Here is a 17,007-nt window from a genome sequence, read left to right as displayed (position 1 = left end):
TGATTCAATTAGAAGAAAAGGTTAACTAGATTACTGGCTTATTGTAAAAGGATACCACTCAGGAACAGCCTGGTGGAAGAAATGCAAAGGATAAGATATGGGGGAAGGAGCATGGAGCCTCAGTTTCCTTTAAGGACTCACCACCCTCCCAGCACCTCCATGTGTTAGGTAACCTGGAAACTCTTGCAACCTTGTACTTTAGGGATTTTTATGCAGGTCATTTGCATAGGCTTGGTTGATGAATTCATTGGCCAGTAGTGATTACACTCAATCCCCAGCCCCCTCCCCTATCAGAAAGTAGGGGGTGGGGCTGAAATTTCCATCCTCCAATCACCTGGTTTATTGGCGTACCAACCAATCTCCCATTCTTAAGGGCTTTCCAGAAGTTACCTCACAGTAGTAAGCTCAGGTATAGTTGAAAGAAGCTTGCTATGAATAACAAAAGATGCCCCTTTAGCTTTTATTCTTATTACTCAGGAAATTACCAGGGTTGGGGAGCTACAATAGTCGCACTCTTCACCCACATCTGCACTTTCACTTTCCACAGTTTCAGTTAACCATGGTCAACTTCATTCCAAAACCATTAAATGGGAATTTCCAGAAATAAACAATTCACAAGTTTTAAATTGTGTGCCATTCTGAGTAGCGTGATGAAATGCCAGGCTAACCAGCTCTGTCCCGCCTGGGACTTGAATCATCCTTTTGTCCAGCGTGTCCGTGCTACAGACGCTTCTGCCCGTTACTCACTTAGTAGCTGTCTCCATTATCAGACTGATTTCTGTGGCATCACAGAGCTTGTCTAACAGAGTGAAATGCTCTACCTCTCTGACTCCATCTCGTTCCAGCCCGCTTTGTTCCCACGGCCTTCAGGCTAACAGCTTTCGCATAGTCTTGCATAGAGACATGCTAATCATTAGAGAAATTTTTGCTTGTGGCTTGAAGAGATAAGGGAAATATGACACATTGTTTATCAAAGATTTGCAGGAACCCCATGACTGGACTCACAGCAGCTAGTGTGTGTGTGATCTTCTTTAGACCCCTGCTGGCTCCCAGACGTCTGCAACGTCAATCACCTCTTGCTCCTCCCACTTCCCATTCCCTTGACGGGAAAGAAGCCTGAACTCTGTACTTTCCTAAGACAGGTGTGAGGCACCACTAGGGCTTCAGCTGTCACCGTCTCAATCAGTAAATATTCCCTTACTCCAGACTCTGGCATTTTGAGTTTTGGTCTTTCAGAGCATTAGGCACACACACTTTGGACTGGTACCAGTTGTGTTCCAGTGACCCTTATTGTACTTAACAATGGCCCCAAAGTACACAAGTTGTGATGCTGGCAATTTGGATGCACCAAAGAGAAGCCCTAAAGAGCTTCCCTGAGGTGGAAAGGTATGTACGTACGTGTAGTATGTTTAGGGTTTGGTACTACCCATGATTTCAGGCATCCGATGGGGCCTTGGAACATATTTTCTATGGACAAGGAGGGACTACTGTATATGCCAAGAATGGGACAAAGTCTAAATATGTATTTCCTATTATATATGTCACAGTACCACAGGTAGTGAGTACATGGTAAATGATGTCCATTAGCATTACTGTTCTCTCTTTTCCTGCTCACATCAAACTCTTTATCCCGGATCTAGCTGCCTCAAGACCCAGATGCGTGATCATAGAGACATTCCAGAAGGTGTTAGTTTCTTGTATCAAACAGAACCAGGATAAGACTTTTCAGCACAGGGGACAAAAAAATATCCTTTAAATCACAACAGAATACTTCTTAGGAACAACATTGGCCGCAGGTGTTCTTGAAACAGCCCTGTGGGCCTCTTGCTGTGGCTGCTGTGTTCGGGGCGCAGAGAGCCTGGCACAGGTCCGCCAGGCCTGTTCTATCGCTGTAGTGGCTCCGCCCAGCAACCTGTGCGCTCTCTGCCTTCATCTCTGCCCCCAAGGCCCTCTCTTCTCTTTATTTGTAACTTTCTCCAGCAAATAAATCCCTTTTGGCAGAGTTATCCTGAGCAAGACTGCAAGTACAATAGGGATAATATTTTGAAAATATTAATCTGATACAGTTTTCATTCGCTTATAGTGGTTGAGTCATAAGTCTGAAAATTAGGCTTGTTACTCAGAGAAACAGGGTGGTTGCTTCTAAAAATAGCGATGATATCATTTTTCATAGCCCATGCTTGGATGTGGGTTTCCACATTAGAACATTCCAAAGCATAGATTGGGTTATTTTTTTACAAGGCCATCTGGCTCAAATGTCTGCTCTTAAGGAGACACATTCCTCATTTTCCCAGTTGGGGGTAAAGGAAAACAGCATCACATAATAACTCCCTGATGAGAGTCCTCTTCTTCACCCACACTAGATTCCTTCACCCTTTTCTCTGCTCTCATTGCTTTTGCTTTACTACTTTCCCTGTCTGTCCTTGCTTTCTCTTTGACTACCATTTTCACCTTTCCTTTAAAATGCAGCTCACAATTTATATTTAGAGAAATGCATGCCCCCATTTCCCGTCTCTGAGCTCTAGCCAGGAGTGTAGAATAAAGCGAGGAGAGTGCTCAAGGCAGGGAATACTTGCTTTTATGGGACTCTAGGACGAGCCTACCTGCAGGGGTGAGCACAGAATAGTTTGGGGAGCAGCCACGTCAACTATTTTGTAGTTCTGCCATGGCATAGCCAGGACCCAGGAGAATCTGAGAAACTGGTACCATAGCAGGGTCAAGAATGCTCAGGATTACTCCCTTGAGCAAATGTCCACGGAAGTTCTAATTGGGGATCATAGCCAGGCTTTGGAGAGGTCTTTAATTGCTACAAGATGTGATGGGGGACCAACCTTGCCAGCACGTGCTACTGGATCTTGGCAAGTTGTGAGAAGCCAGGAATGACCAGGTGAGTTCTTCTGCCACAGGTTTCCACCTCAGGGGCCAGAAGGGCTGGTTGTAACTAACGAGTTAAGGAACACCAATCAGGGGACCAGAGGAAGTAGAGAAAGTTAGCCCTGGGCCTCTGTTAGCATATGTGGTGCCTTCATGAATGTGAGGACAAGGTGCATTTATGGGCAGATGGAAGGCAAAAAGCAGCCCTCTAGGGCAATCAGTTGAAAAGAGGTGCCACTTCCCAGGCTAATGCAGTTCCAGCCAAGTTGGAGTTTGGCAAGCAAGGCGTGGGCTAGGATTAAAGCCACGCTCCAACCACACTACGGTGCCCTGTTCAAGACACAGACAGACTAACCGCAGCAGCTGGACCCAGCCTTTTCTCTGTCATGTCCCTCCCCCGATACCTTGTTAGTATTAGTACGAGTAGAAGCTAACTACAATCATTTTGATTCCAGAGAGACTCAGTGTATGTAAATGAACTATTTAAATGACCAGAATGCACTAAAGTTTAAGTTGAGATAGCCATATGATTAAAATTTTTATTCTGTTTAAGGAATAAGGACTTGGGAGAAAGACCAAGTTGATGATAAATTAAGTTTTGGTAGATTGTTTGCAAAGATGGCTGCAAGGATTTCTCATACCACTTTATGCATGCTACTCTGCAATGTGATTTCGCTGTTCCTCCCAGACAAAGATGGAGTCTGTTTCTGCACCCACTGACTCTGGGATTGGCCATCTGACTTTCTTTGACCAATAAGATAATAACAAACACGCAGCAAGTAGTGGCTTACAATGTGCTTGTATACTGGGCCTTTCCTCTTTGTTCATCTGGAAACCATGAGAACAAACCCAGGTGAGCCTGTTGGAGGGTGAGATACTATGTGCAGAGAGGCCTGAGAACTGCAAAAACTCTTGGCATGGCCCACCCCTTCCAAACCCTGGTGCTAGGATTCTGGACCAAGCTCTGGCAGAGCTTCTAGCAGCCCCCAGGTCTCTGCTGAGTCCCCGTCTAGAAAAACAAAAGGCTGCCAAATATATATATATTCCTTGTTCCGGTAAATATCCAAAGATAGGTCTCTGACCTTCCTTTCTCAGAGCATTTGTTTTAAATAACTGACAATTGTGAATCCTTCCTCTGTCCATTTCATCTGCATGGAAGGTCGTTGGAAACAGTTCTTTGGGACACAGGTTGCATAGGTCCCGTCCAAAGGTTTGTTTTTAACATTTCAAAGGTTAAGGTATAAGACACGCAAGACAGTTCTTCTGGCATGACAGCACCCGCTCCATTTTGAAGGATCTTTCTCAAGGCCCTGGGAGTCATTGCTTTAAAATATCATCAGGAAATAAATAAATACAATCTTTAAAAAAAAAGGCCCTGGCTGGTGTGGCTCAATGGATTGAGTGCTGACCTGCAAACCAAAGGATTGTGGGTTCAATTCCCAGTCAGGGCACATGTCTGGGTTACAGGCCATGTTCCCAGTAGGGGGCACACAAGATGCAACCACACATTGATGTTTCTCTCCCTCTCTTTCTCCCTCCCTTCCCTTCCCTCTAAAAATAAATAAATAAAATCTTTTAAAAAATATCAGGAAGGACAGGACCTCTGCCTTGACTTCAGGAAGGTAGAATCCTAACTTTGATAACTGCCTGGAAGCAGACATAGATGGTCTCACTGCATCTACATGAACCAACCTTCTTACCCACTTTGGTAATTTTTTACTTCCCTGACTCTCTGTTCACCTTCTCCCTGTCCGGACTCCCTCTTTCTGCCTTTAAAATGCCAGCAACCTCTGTGCAAACCACATTTGAAAGCTCAGCTCTTTCCTCTCCTGTACTAATTATTGAATAAAATCTGTTTTTACTGCTTTTAACTAATGTATGGCTTTGTTCTTCTTGACAGGCCCCAAGCTGTCCCAGTGATCCTGGCCTTCCCAGCTGAGATCCCAGACCCGTGAGTAAAGCCACTGAGACCATCTAACTGCAGTGCAGCTAGCTCAGACGAGAAGAGCTGCTCAAGCAGTAATGAGTACTTGGGAAATAACAAATATTTGTTGTACAAATGCACTAAATCTTGGGGTGGTCTGTTACATAACAAGAGCTAATAAATACTATTTTAAAATTATGGGGTTTTTGTATGTGTGCAAACTCAAGTTATAGAGCAAGTTAAATTCATGGCTCCATTCCACTGGTTATAATATTCTGTATGATGATCCTAAGAATCTGTTAACTTAAAATAAAAAAGATCTTTCAAAGTGAGAGGCAAACAAGTGTTTGAGATCAGTAAGAATGACTTTTCAGAATGCACTGATTCAGGCAGAACCCCAAATGGTGCTCCAGTGAGGAGACAAAGACAAGGGTAGTTGTGAGAAAAGGAAGGGGAGCAGTTACATCAGCAGAAGGGAGGCATCTGTATCGGTGCACATAACATAGTAATGTTAGTTCTACACAATGTTTTAAATTTTCAGTCTAGTAGCCATCTGTCCAGTAGTCATAACAACTGATTTTTGTCATTCTGGCAAACGGTTCTTTGGGACACGATGGTGTTAGGTCATCTCGCCCTGTTTTAGCATTCAGTGTTTGAGACATAAGATGTGCAAGCAGTTCCTCTGGCAGAACAGCTCCAGCTCCATTTTAAAGGGACTCCGTTTATATTACTGTTTACACATCCAATTGAAAGTGTGCAGACGAAACCCACTTGTGTGGTTGGATTGCATAATAAAATACAAGGTGAATGGTTTCTTGAAATCATTCCTTTAAACTATGCTCTGTGTTACAAGAGAAAAACAAGTTCTCTAGGGGAACTAAATATCCGCCCTTTAGGTGAAATGGACTGGTGGCAAGATGAGCATCCCAGGTGCCTAGCTAGACTATTCAATTATCTCAACATGTTTTGAAGACCTTTACAGAGTCAGGATACCTTGGTGTGTTGCCATCAGGTGCAGGACAAATAGTAATTGATTACTATAAGTTTATCACTAAGGATACGCTTTTACTGCCAAAGACTACCTTAAAAATGAAAGCTGTCTCCAGTTCTCCCAACAGAGTGGCTATTCTAACTCACTTGTATCTGGGAGCGCTTTCAGGAGTTTGTGAGAAGTCAAGAGCTGCAGAGAATGCGACAGAAATTGCATGCTGCTGCACAGGAACCGTTTGTTTCATGTCACGTGGAAAAAAAAGGTTAAGAACTTTGGTCGGGTCTGACTGCCATCTCCCAGTCAACTGACTGGCCCGCCAACAATGAGGAGAGGAGCTTTGCCTCGATGCTCGGGAGCACGTGTGTTACTTTCTGCCAGGCTGGGTGCCAGTCTTATTTTTTCAAAATGTCCACTTCTACTGTAGGTGGAAGACTTTAACTATGTTGCTTTTTAGCAGAATATAAAATGCAGTAAAGTAAGTTAATTGTATCTTGAGTTCTATGTAGAGTCTTGATGTGTTTGCTCAAAAATTGGTTCAGCTAAAAATACATCCTGGGACTTGCCTAGCTGGCGAGGAGAGAAGGTGATGGTGATGGATAGCAATGGCTTACCTGCCTTGAGGTGCTTAGTGGGCTTCTGTGAGGGAAACACCTTTACTTATGACCTGGAATATCAGTTTTCTGACATAATTTATGAAATTAACCAAATTTGAAAAGTGTAAGTGACATGGGTAAAATGATCCAAATGATATTGAAGATGGAAGAAGTCTGTATAAAAATAAAAAATTATTTTCCACTTCAGAAAAAGATATGGACCAATATCTGGAAGGCACACTGATCTGAAATGCTGACTCTGTGGATGAGAAAACCCCCAGAAATTGGCAACTACAGGAGACTATTAATAAGCCTATGCATTGGCATAAAATGTTTAATTTGTAAACCACTTGCTTTCTGTTTGTAAAGATTCTTTATTGCATTGCTGGGATGCTTAGTACCTTCAAAACTGACAGTTGTATTTGTCTAGTGTCATCTTCTATGATTATGCTACTTTCATGTATTACAAAGGCTATTAAGTTAGCATACATTTATGAAGCACCTAGTATTTTTCAGCTACTGTGCTGGATGAGAAAGTAATTGTCATGTAATGTAAGAAAGAGAGGTAAAAATTTCCATGGGAGGAAAAAATGGTTTCATTCATCTTGTCTTAATTTTTCACAAACATGATCCTGTCAAGCCATTATTATTATTACTACATTTTATAGTTAAGAAAATTGAGGCATTAAAAAAAGCTGATTTAACATCATTGTCATTATTCCCATTGTCATCTTTGTAATTCTTCCTGAGCACTTTCTAAATGCTTAGGCTTGACATTTATTTACTCACTTAATGTTCACAGCAACTCTGAGGTCTACAGAGATTCATTCATGCAACATGGAGTTCCTATTGTTTCCTGGGTCCTGGGAATGCAAGGATGAATAAGACGCAGTCCCTGCCTTCAGAGATAAGCCACTTGCATAACACATTGGAAGTCCAGGCAGAGCTGGCCTTTAAATACAGAACTCTCTGGCTCCAGCACTTGTGTTCATCTCATCTCACTGTGCCCAGCACACCTTACCAGGTGACACAGAGAGGAATTCACGGGGGGGGGGGGGGGTGAAACAGCTGGGATGTGACCCCAGATGTCCCACACCAATCCAATGTTCTTCCTCCCACACCCCTGCAGCTCTGGTCACCCCAACTTAGGCAAACCCTGTGGGAAAGACTGACTGGGGTTGGGGTGTGTGCTCTCACCTGGTTCAGAGGCACCACCCCAAAACGGGCCACCCTTTCCAGGCCTGACTGAGGGCCCCCTGCCCACATCCGCTCCCCACTGCTGGCAAAGGGCCCCGACTTCATCCCTCATTCTTTGCTTCTCCTTCCCCGGCTGCTGCAAGATGGCAGGGACTTAGTGTAGGCTTTTATTTCTTCGTGTCTCCTTGAGGTTTTGCTTCTCTGTTCTAGTTTCCAAAGTGCTGAGTGATATATCGTCTTGTTTTTTTCTGGTCAGCTTACTGCAGAGCTACTCACAGAATAACGTATTTTAAAAAGAAATTGCTACAGCTGGAGCCTGCTTTTTAAGGTCCTTGTTTGCTCTTAGAGCCATTAGCCTTGACCTCCGGGATTTGTCTCACCTAATGAAGGTCGCAGCAAAGAGAATTTTTGTCTAGATTTTTTTACAGTTTTAGAAGGAAGTTTAGGATTGCTTAAAAACAGATTAAATCTATTTAGTTGAGCAAGCATTTTGAGGTCAACTGAAGTGTAACGATCGATAATGCAATCTCCCAGGATGGAGGCCGAGGGACTGGCAGGGATGAATGAGGCAGTCCCTGCACTCTGGGAGACTTTGATTTAATTGGAAAGGGAGGTTGTTTAGTGTCGTGCTTGAGAGCAGGGGTTGGCAAAGTTTTTCTGGAAAGATTCAGATATTTTAGGCTTCATGAGCCATAGAGTCTCTGTCACAACTACTCAGCTTTGCCTTTGCAGCCTGACGACAGCCATAGACAGTAGTAAACAAATGGGCATGGCTATGTTCCAATAAAACTTTATTTACAAAACCAAGCAGTGGGCCAGACACAGCCCACTAGCCATAGCTGGCTAACTCCTGGTTTAGAGCAAAGTCCCTGCCATCAGACTGTCCATTTTATAGCCTTGAACTGTGGGACTTGGGCCAATTAGCTGAACCCCTCCAATGCTGAGATTTCTTATCTATGTGTCAGGCTGGGGATAAAAGCTGCCTCATGGGATGGTTCTAAGATTGAATGAGAGAGGTTTTAGGGCAGTAGCTGGCTCCTGGTAAGAACTCAATAAATGTGCATTATTACCATTAGGCCAGGAGCTCAATCAGAAGCCTTTCTCTGGTGAGGACACATAGCAGTGATGACAGCTATAGAAGTAGAGAAGGGGGACCCTAAACCATAATGTATTTTAAACAAATTCTTTTTGAAGCAAGGGACTTATACAAGGCCCTCTTGGGAAAGGGAGTAAGGATCAGAGAGCCTCCTGAGGTTTTCTCTGACCTCCTCATGCAAACGTGGCTGGCCTTTGCTCTGATCGCATGTCTTGTTTAAACCTCTGTTAGGGCATTTGGGGGTCCCCCTGAGGAACTGATGATCAGTGTTTGTCCTCCTTCCACTGGGAGGCCCTCCTTCTGGGATCCCAAGGCCCCAAACCAGCTAGGCTCGTGTTAGGTGATTAGTAAGTGTTGTTTTATATGTTGTTCAGTGTTTAGAATTCTATAAAGGTAAAGAAATAGCTCTTCTGGAAGAGCCCTGAGCTCTACAAAGCCAGACCAGTTCTGAGGACGTTTTGGAAGAACCCTCTAAAAATGCGCTAACGTTTGCCTCCTTTCACTGTGGTTCCTAAGCTGGATCTTCACCGCTCTCTGAACGTGTGTGTCCTCTCTGTCCGAGGGTCAAGGACTGAAGTGTAAGAATTACAGGTTGTTCTTAAATGACCAATAGCCCCTTGGCTGTTAAGTGAATAATCTTACTTATATAACAGTATAAAAACAAGTTAAAATGTCGAAGTAGGACAATCTGAGCACGGCAATTCCAGGGTGGACGGAGGCCGTGCCACCGTGCAGAGACCCAGATAAACAAAGCGAGTGCAGGCTGGCGGCCGGTTTCCATCCGGCCGTCAGCAGGCTTTCTCTAGTGCCTTCCTGGCACAGTCAGGAAGGGAAGTGCCAAATGGGGACATGGCTGACGTCCACCTCAATTCTAACAGATGCAGATCAATGGGCCCTGGCATCTGGTCCATCTCTTATTGGAATTGCTTTTGAAAGCCCAGGGTGGGGAAAGCCAACAGACTCTGCAACACAATGTGCTATTGGCCTTGCCCAAATGTGCTTCAGCTGCGCGCCTCTCCATGGTGGTGAGTCATTCTACGTGGGGGAGGAGGGCATGAGGCAAGGAGGCCTCTTTACAGAGAGTGCCGAGAAACCAGCACCACGTGCCCCATCCTGGTTCCTTGTGCAAACTGGGCATTGTTGCTCACTCCTGTCTGAGCCACAGAAGCAGGAATGTAGCAGAAGGAAAGAATGGGGGCTGGGAGATGAAGAACAAAACTAACAGATATCAGTGGGTGGGCAAGCATGGTACGAGATGCTGATGCACATGGTCACGTTAAATTCCCATGAAAAGCCCGAGAGGCCTTCATTCCAGAGCACTCCTTCTGGAAACCTAAGTGTGAAGGCAATTACCAAATCTTTTTTTTTAAAGATTTTATTTATTTATTTTTAGTGAGAGGGGAAGGGAGGGAGAAAGAGAGGGAGAGAAACATCAGTGTGAGAGAGAAACATCGATCAATTGCCCCTTACACATGCCCCAACCAGAGACTGAAAGTGCAACCCAGGCACATGCCCTGACAGGGAATTGAACCGGCAGCCTTTCGCTTTGCAAAACAATGCCCAACCAGTCAGGCCCCAAATCTTTGAATCAGCCTCCAGAAACCTCCCAGAGGTTCTGACACTGCCTTATGCTGTCCCCAAGACCAGGCAGCATTTGCTGTTGACTTTTCTCAAACTTGGCATTCTCTCCGTTTTTCCCCCACAGTACCTTTGCACATGCTGTTCTGTTTATTGGAACTCTCTTCTTCTGACTCCCCTCCTTCTAGCCTTCCATCTAGTTAACTCAGTATTTTGGTGTCAGCTCGTTTCCCCTCATCAGCAAAGCCTTACCTAACCTTGCCATGTATGTCCAGTGTCTGAGTTACAAGTTGGATTTCTTCTCTCCAAACCTCTTACCTCAGTTTGTAATCACCTGCTTATTAGCAGTTAACTCAATGTACTATTTTATCTTTATCATTAGCACAGTTCCTGGCTCTGAAGCTGAACTTCTAGAATACAAATCCCATCTCCAACCACACCAGCTGTGTGACACAGACAATACTACATCTCTCTAAGTCTCATTTTCTGCATCTATAACGTGAGGCTTCCAATGGCGTCAGTATCACAGGGTTGGTGGGACAATTCAGTGAGTGAATCCTCTCTGGGGGGCTCATGCTGCTGCTTCCCTATGGAGCTGATGCTTGTTTGGATTTCTGCTTTCACAGGTGTAGCCAGGACCTCAGCTCTAACTACTGATGCCTTCTTGTTTTGACCAACTGGCTTTGCTGTCAGGCTGTTTGATTTTTACCTGGTATGTTTACAATTTTTCTCTTTGTTCCCTGACCTTAAAACCGATGTGAACTTCACTAGCCTGCACTCTAGTCCCGATTGTGCCCACTGCTCCAGAGGAAAAGGAGGGATAGGGGACAGCGAGCGTGGTGGGTGGGGCCCGGGGCGGTTGGGAATCGGACAGGCCCAGCTCCGATCTGAAGACAGCACCACCTACAGGCTGGAAGTCAGTGAGGGGCAGGGAGCTGACAGGCAGATCAACACTGAGACTTCAGAAGTCTGCCCTGGGGCCTTTCATCCTGCTCTCCCACACACTCCCTGCCCCGAGCAGCGAGCAGCGGGGCAGCGGAGCAGCGTTGCTGCTCCGCTGAGACAGCACTGAGGAGAACTGCGGCGGTGGAGCGTTTGCCATTCTAATCATTCTTCTCATATCACATCATGATTACATCTTTACGTGATTTGATTTTAACTTTATTTTAAATTAGTTTTCAATTATAAAAGCAATACAAATACATGGTTTAAAAGTTCAAGCTGATCAGAAGCATAGAAAAGTTGTTACAAAGCTCTCCTCTTACATGTACCAGCATATCCCAGCCCCTTCTGGAGGGCGCCCACACTATTGCGTGTCCTTCAAAAAAAAGTGTCAGATGTGAAATGTGTATAAAAATATGTATCATACATTCCTCTCTACACAAATGATGTGTTACACATATTGTTCTCATAAAGGCACTTCTTTTAATGAAGTTGTGACTTTATTTTTTTAAGATGAACAGTAACTGAAGGATAAACAAGGACATTCAACGTACCACTTGCCAACCTGTGCTGATTCTTCAAACATTCCTGATGTGTGACTCATTCCTCCCAGGGTAATAAAATTCTGCTCAGAAAATTCAGAGAGTTCACCATTTTAAAATCAAAGGAAAACTTTGGTCTTAAATACATATTTAATAGTTCTCGTGCAGAAGAGGCATTTACCAAATGTTAGATATTATCGTTGACACCGTTGTCACTACTAGCACAGAAGGGAAGTCTGCCTAGGGGAGCTGATTACTCCTCTGTGCCGTTACCAGCCCCGGTGTATCTGCAGCCGCCACATTTGTAGTTCCATATTCATGGGACTACATGAATAGTAGTCATGTGTGTTTATATGTATTTCCTCCTGAGTGTTCTCTTTCAGGCCCCGAGGATTCAGTTGTGCCTGGAATAGAATACGCGATCAGTCTCTTTATTGTCAATGTTTTTTAAAGACACATAGCTTCCACACTTAAATATAAACAGGCAGCCAAGACTCACCAGACTTGCAAAAAGCTGTCATAGATTCCAAGAAATAGGGAACCCCAAAACACAAAGAGAATAACCAGGATGATGGTGGGAAGTAAGTTCCAAGACTTTCCCACAGGCATGGAAAGGAACCAGAGGAGATGGAGCAAAAGAATAAAGGTTGTCTCCAAGAAACAAGTGTAGTCCATAGGCCTCCTGATGCATTTGACCATGTGGAGGGAACTTTACAGCATTGTATGTGAATCTGGATATAAATTAGTGATAAGTACATAAAAAATAAAGGAATAAAAAAAGCACAATCCTTAAATCCAGGAAAAACAAGAAGTTCTACCAGAAAGCAAATTAAACAAACAATGCCTGCATAGTCATAAAATATAAATAACAATAGTAATTTAAGCAAAACTTGGGAAATAAATATATTTGTACTAAGGAAAAATTAAGATGGGAGGGAAGCATAATAAAGTTTATCTTCCAGAGCATAAAACCAATAAATAATGTCTATAAAACTGAAAGAAAAAACACAAGGATCTGTAAAAGCATATTACTTAGACAGTAAGGAAAAAATTAAAAATAAAATTACCATATGACCCAGGAACCTACTTCTGGGTTCAAATGCAAAGAATTGCAGGCAAGATCTCTAAGAGATATTTGCATACCCAAGTTTATTGCAACATGATTCACAATAGCCAAGAGGTGGAAGCAATCCACATGTTCATCAACAAATGAATGGATAAAGAAAATGTCACACACACACACACACACACACACACACTGGAATATTACGTAGCCTTTAAAAAGGAAATTCTGCCATTTGCATCAACGTAAATGGACAAGTACCATATGATTCCGTGTATATGAAATATCTAGTCAAACTCATAGAAACAGAAAGTAGGGCTGCGTCCAAGATTATGATGGTGTAAAAGGACACTGAACTTGCCTCTCCCACAAACACAGTGCAATAGACACCTGTATACAAAGCAATTACTCCTGAGAGACAACTGAGGGCTGCACTACTTCTGAACAACAAACAATAAAGACTGAAGAGAGATGGCTGGGAAACGGCAGAAGTTCTCCGGATCTGTGGGAACTACTCGGGGTTGTAGGTGCCAGTGCATGCCATTGTTTATGTTCTCCTCCACCTCAGCTGGGTTTGCAGGAGCTCTATTCAGATTTTCTGGCCTACCTGTAAGATTGACACAGCACAATCCCAGCAACATGGCCTGGAGCCCATTTTGGCTTTGAACAAAGAGAACAAGCAGATCAAGAAGGTGTTACCACAGGCACTTGGTCTCCCTGCCCAGGGTTGCTCCAGCCTGGTGAGCCAGTGCCCCAGGTGCTGTAAGCACCGCCAGGCTCCAACCAGCCTCCAAAACTACCTAGCACACAGAGCTCACACACAGGTTGCCTCTACACAAGACCACTTTCTGTGCAACAAATGAGAGAAAGACCACATAAAAGAAGGCTGGGGAGCCAGGTGTGGCTTGGTTGCTGGGAGCATAATTCTATAACTGAAATGTCATGGATTTGATTCCCAGTCAGGACATATGCCTAGGCTGTGGGTTCAATCCCTGGTCCAGGCACATACAGGAAGAAAACCAATCAATGCTTCTCTTTCATATCAATGTTTCTCTCTCTCCCTTCCTTTCTCTCTTTCTCTCTCTCTCTAAAAGCAATGAAAAAAATGTCTTCAGGTGGGGATAAGAAGAAGGAGGAGGAGGAGGAGGCGGGAGGGAAGGAGGAGGAGGAGAAGGAGGAGGAGAAGAAGGCGGCGGCTAGAGCTCTCCCAGAACTGTGAAAATTTTCTGGGGACAGAGGTGCCAGTGAACACCATTGTATATGTCCCCCTCCACTTTGATAGGATGGGAGGGAGCTTTATCTAGGTGCTTTCAGCCGGCCTGCAAGGTCACCTCCGCATGTTCCTGAAAGCGCAGGGCCCATTTGGACAAAGGGAGCAAGGAGGATCAACAGGGCATTGTTATGTTCATCTGGCCTCCCAACCTGGAGTCTCTACAGCTCGATAGGCTGTTACCCTGGACACTGTAAGCACCTGCTCAGTTCCAACTAGCTTGCCAAACTGCCCGGCACACATGGCCTACACAGAGAGTGCTTCTGTACAAGGCCAGTTTTTCAAGACTGGGAGAGATGGCTATTTTTTTAAGGATTATGTTTATTTATATTTAAAGAGAGAGAAAGGGAAGGGGAAAGAGAGAGAGAGAAACATCTCTTGGTTGCCTCCCACAAATGCCCCAATTGGGGACCAAAACTGCAACCCAGGCATGTGCCCTGACAGGGAATCGAACTGGCTACCTTTTGTTTTGCAGTACAATGCCCAACCTACTGAGCCACACCAGTCAGAGCAAGATGGCTATTTTGCAGGTAAACAAATATAGAAATTCAAACAAAATGAAAAGAGAAGAATATCTCTCAAATGAAGGAACAATAAAAATCCCCAGAGGATAAAAAAAGCTAATGAAATGGAAATAAGTAATTTTCCTGATAAAGAATGCAAAGAAATGGTCATAAGGATGCTCACCAAACGTGAGAGTGAAATAGAGGTACTTGATGGAGAACTTCAAAAAAAGGAAGTATACTAAAGAACCAGGTGGAGCTGAAAAATGCAGTAACGGAAATGTTTCAGTCTAAGACCTGAGAAGCATTGTGAAAAGGAAGTAAATTCAAATGCAAACCCTATGAATATCTTCTCCCATTCAGTAGGTTTTCTTTTCATTGTGTTGATGGTTTCCTTTCCTGAGCAAAAACTTTGTAGTTTAATGTAGTCCCATTTGTTTGTGGTTGTTGTTGTTGCTTCCCATGCCAGAGGACATATATCAGAGAAAAATATTGCTAATAGAAATGTCAGAGATTTTCCACCTATGTTTCCTATTTGAGTTTTATGGTTTCAAGTTCTACATTTAAGTCTTTAATCTATTTGGATTTTATTCTTATATATGATAGGCTAGCTTCATTTTTTTGCATGTATCTGTCCAATTATCCTAACACCATTTATTGAATAGGCTGTCATTACCCCTTCGTATGTTCTTGCTTCCTTTGTCATATATTAATCGACTATATTTATTTCTGTATTCTCTATTCTGCTCTATTGATCTATGTGTCTGTTTTTATGCCAGTGCCATGCTGTTTTGATTACTATAGCCTTGTATAGTTTGATATCAGGTAGAGTGATACTTCTAACTTTGGCAGTTCTATATAAATTTTAGGGTTATTTATTCTAGTTCTGTGAAAAATGCCATTGGTATTTTGATTGGAATTGCATTGAACCAAAGAATTATTTTTCTATGTAAGGCTTTTGGGATCTAATGTTCTAGTCAGGAAAACGAATGTTATAGCACTTACTGTGTTTTGTTTTCTTTACTCAGGTGCTTTTAAAAAACATTTTGGGAAAAAATCCTGGATCCTCTAGGTGAAATGTCATTATATTCTGTCCCTATAGGCAAGATATTTGTCGAGTGAGCATAGAATCACACCAGGAAAGCACGTTAAAGCACTTCCTAGCTGAGGCAGGCTGACATATTGTATTCTTACTCACTACAGGAATGACATGGACATGGAAACCCTAATGCTCAGGTCAGTTTGACTGAGATAGGGTTTGAAGGCACAATGCTGGTCTTGCCTCTGTGACTGCCTTGTTTTAGGCTATCATGGTTAATTAAGCCCTTTAGGTCATAGAATCTCTCTCCAGACAGGATACAGAATAATTGGTTGACAAAACTGATTAAGCTTGTTTCTATTAAATTACAACAACATATACCTTCTTGAGATTTTTCCCATATGACATGGATCACAATTTGGTTCATTTTTTGAACATGTTTATAGACAACCTCTTGGCTTACCCCCACAAAAAGCTAAGTCAAGGCCTGTATTAGCGAGTTCATGCAAGCTGGGTTATGCTGCAGTCACAAACAACTAAAACCACATCAGTGGCTTACAATGACAAAGGTATTTTTAGAAAGAGAGAAAGAAACAGAAAGTAGAGTTGTGGTTTCCAGGAACAGTGGGGCAGGGGAGAAATGGAGAGTGGTTCAAGGGGTGTACAGTTTTGTTTTGCAAAATAAAAAAGTTCTAGAGATCTGTTGCACAATGATGTAAATACAGTTCACACCACCAAACTGCACATTTAAAAATGCTTGAAAGGGTGCATTTTATGGGGTCTTTTAACCAAATTTTAAAAATTCTTGAACTGTACACCTAGATGCATAATTATAAAGGGTAAAGAAAGCATACTACTTAGAGAACATATTAGAAGAAACAACAATTTAAAAAAGCCTTTTAAAGAACCAGTCAAAAGTGAAGAATATGTAACTGAAATGAAGAATATATCACAGGGAGTCAACAGCAGAGCAGATGAAGCAGAGGACCAAGTCAACAATCTGGCAGATAAGAAAACAGGAAATACCCAATCAGAACAGCAAAAAGAGAAAAGAATCCAAAAATGAGGATAGTATAATGAGTCTCTGGGACAACTTCAAGTGTACCAACATTTGCATCATGGGGGTGCTAGAAGGAGAAGAGAGGGCAAGAAAATGAAAACCTATTTTTAAAAAATGACATAAAACTTCCCTAACTGGGTGAAAAAATGGACATACAAATTCAGGAAGCACAGAGAATCTCAAACAAAATGAACCCAAAGTGGCCCACACCAAAACAGTCATAATCAAAATGCCAAAGGTTGAAGACAAAGAGAGAATCTTAAAAGCAGCAAGAGAAAGGCAGTTAGTTATCTCGAAGGGAGCTTCCATAAAACTGCCAGCTGATTTCTCAACAG

The 17,007-nt window shown here is 43.0% G+C and overlaps 1 long non-coding RNA gene across 1 annotated transcript; it reads left to right on the top strand.

The window, feature by feature from the left end:
• The first annotated feature begins 4,772 nt into the window (after window positions 1-4,772).
• Window positions 4,773-16,322, top strand: LOC118501729. The gene is made up of 5 exons (XR_004904381.1): window positions 4,773-4,825; window positions 9,554-9,700; window positions 10,636-10,769; window positions 10,880-10,965; window positions 15,602-16,322. It is a non-coding gene; the product is annotated as an uncharacterized LOC118501729 (long non-coding RNA).
• Window positions 16,323-17,007: the final 685 nt, after the last annotated feature.

This window comes from Phyllostomus discolor, chromosome 7, assembly GCF_004126475.2.
Source record: "Phyllostomus discolor isolate MPI-MPIP mPhyDis1 chromosome 7, mPhyDis1.pri.v3, whole genome shotgun sequence".
Lineage (NCBI taxonomy): Eukaryota > Metazoa > Chordata > Mammalia > Chiroptera > Phyllostomidae > Phyllostomus > Phyllostomus discolor.
Note: the sequence above shows the minus strand (reverse complement) of the source record. Positions and strands in the feature narration are given on the sequence as shown.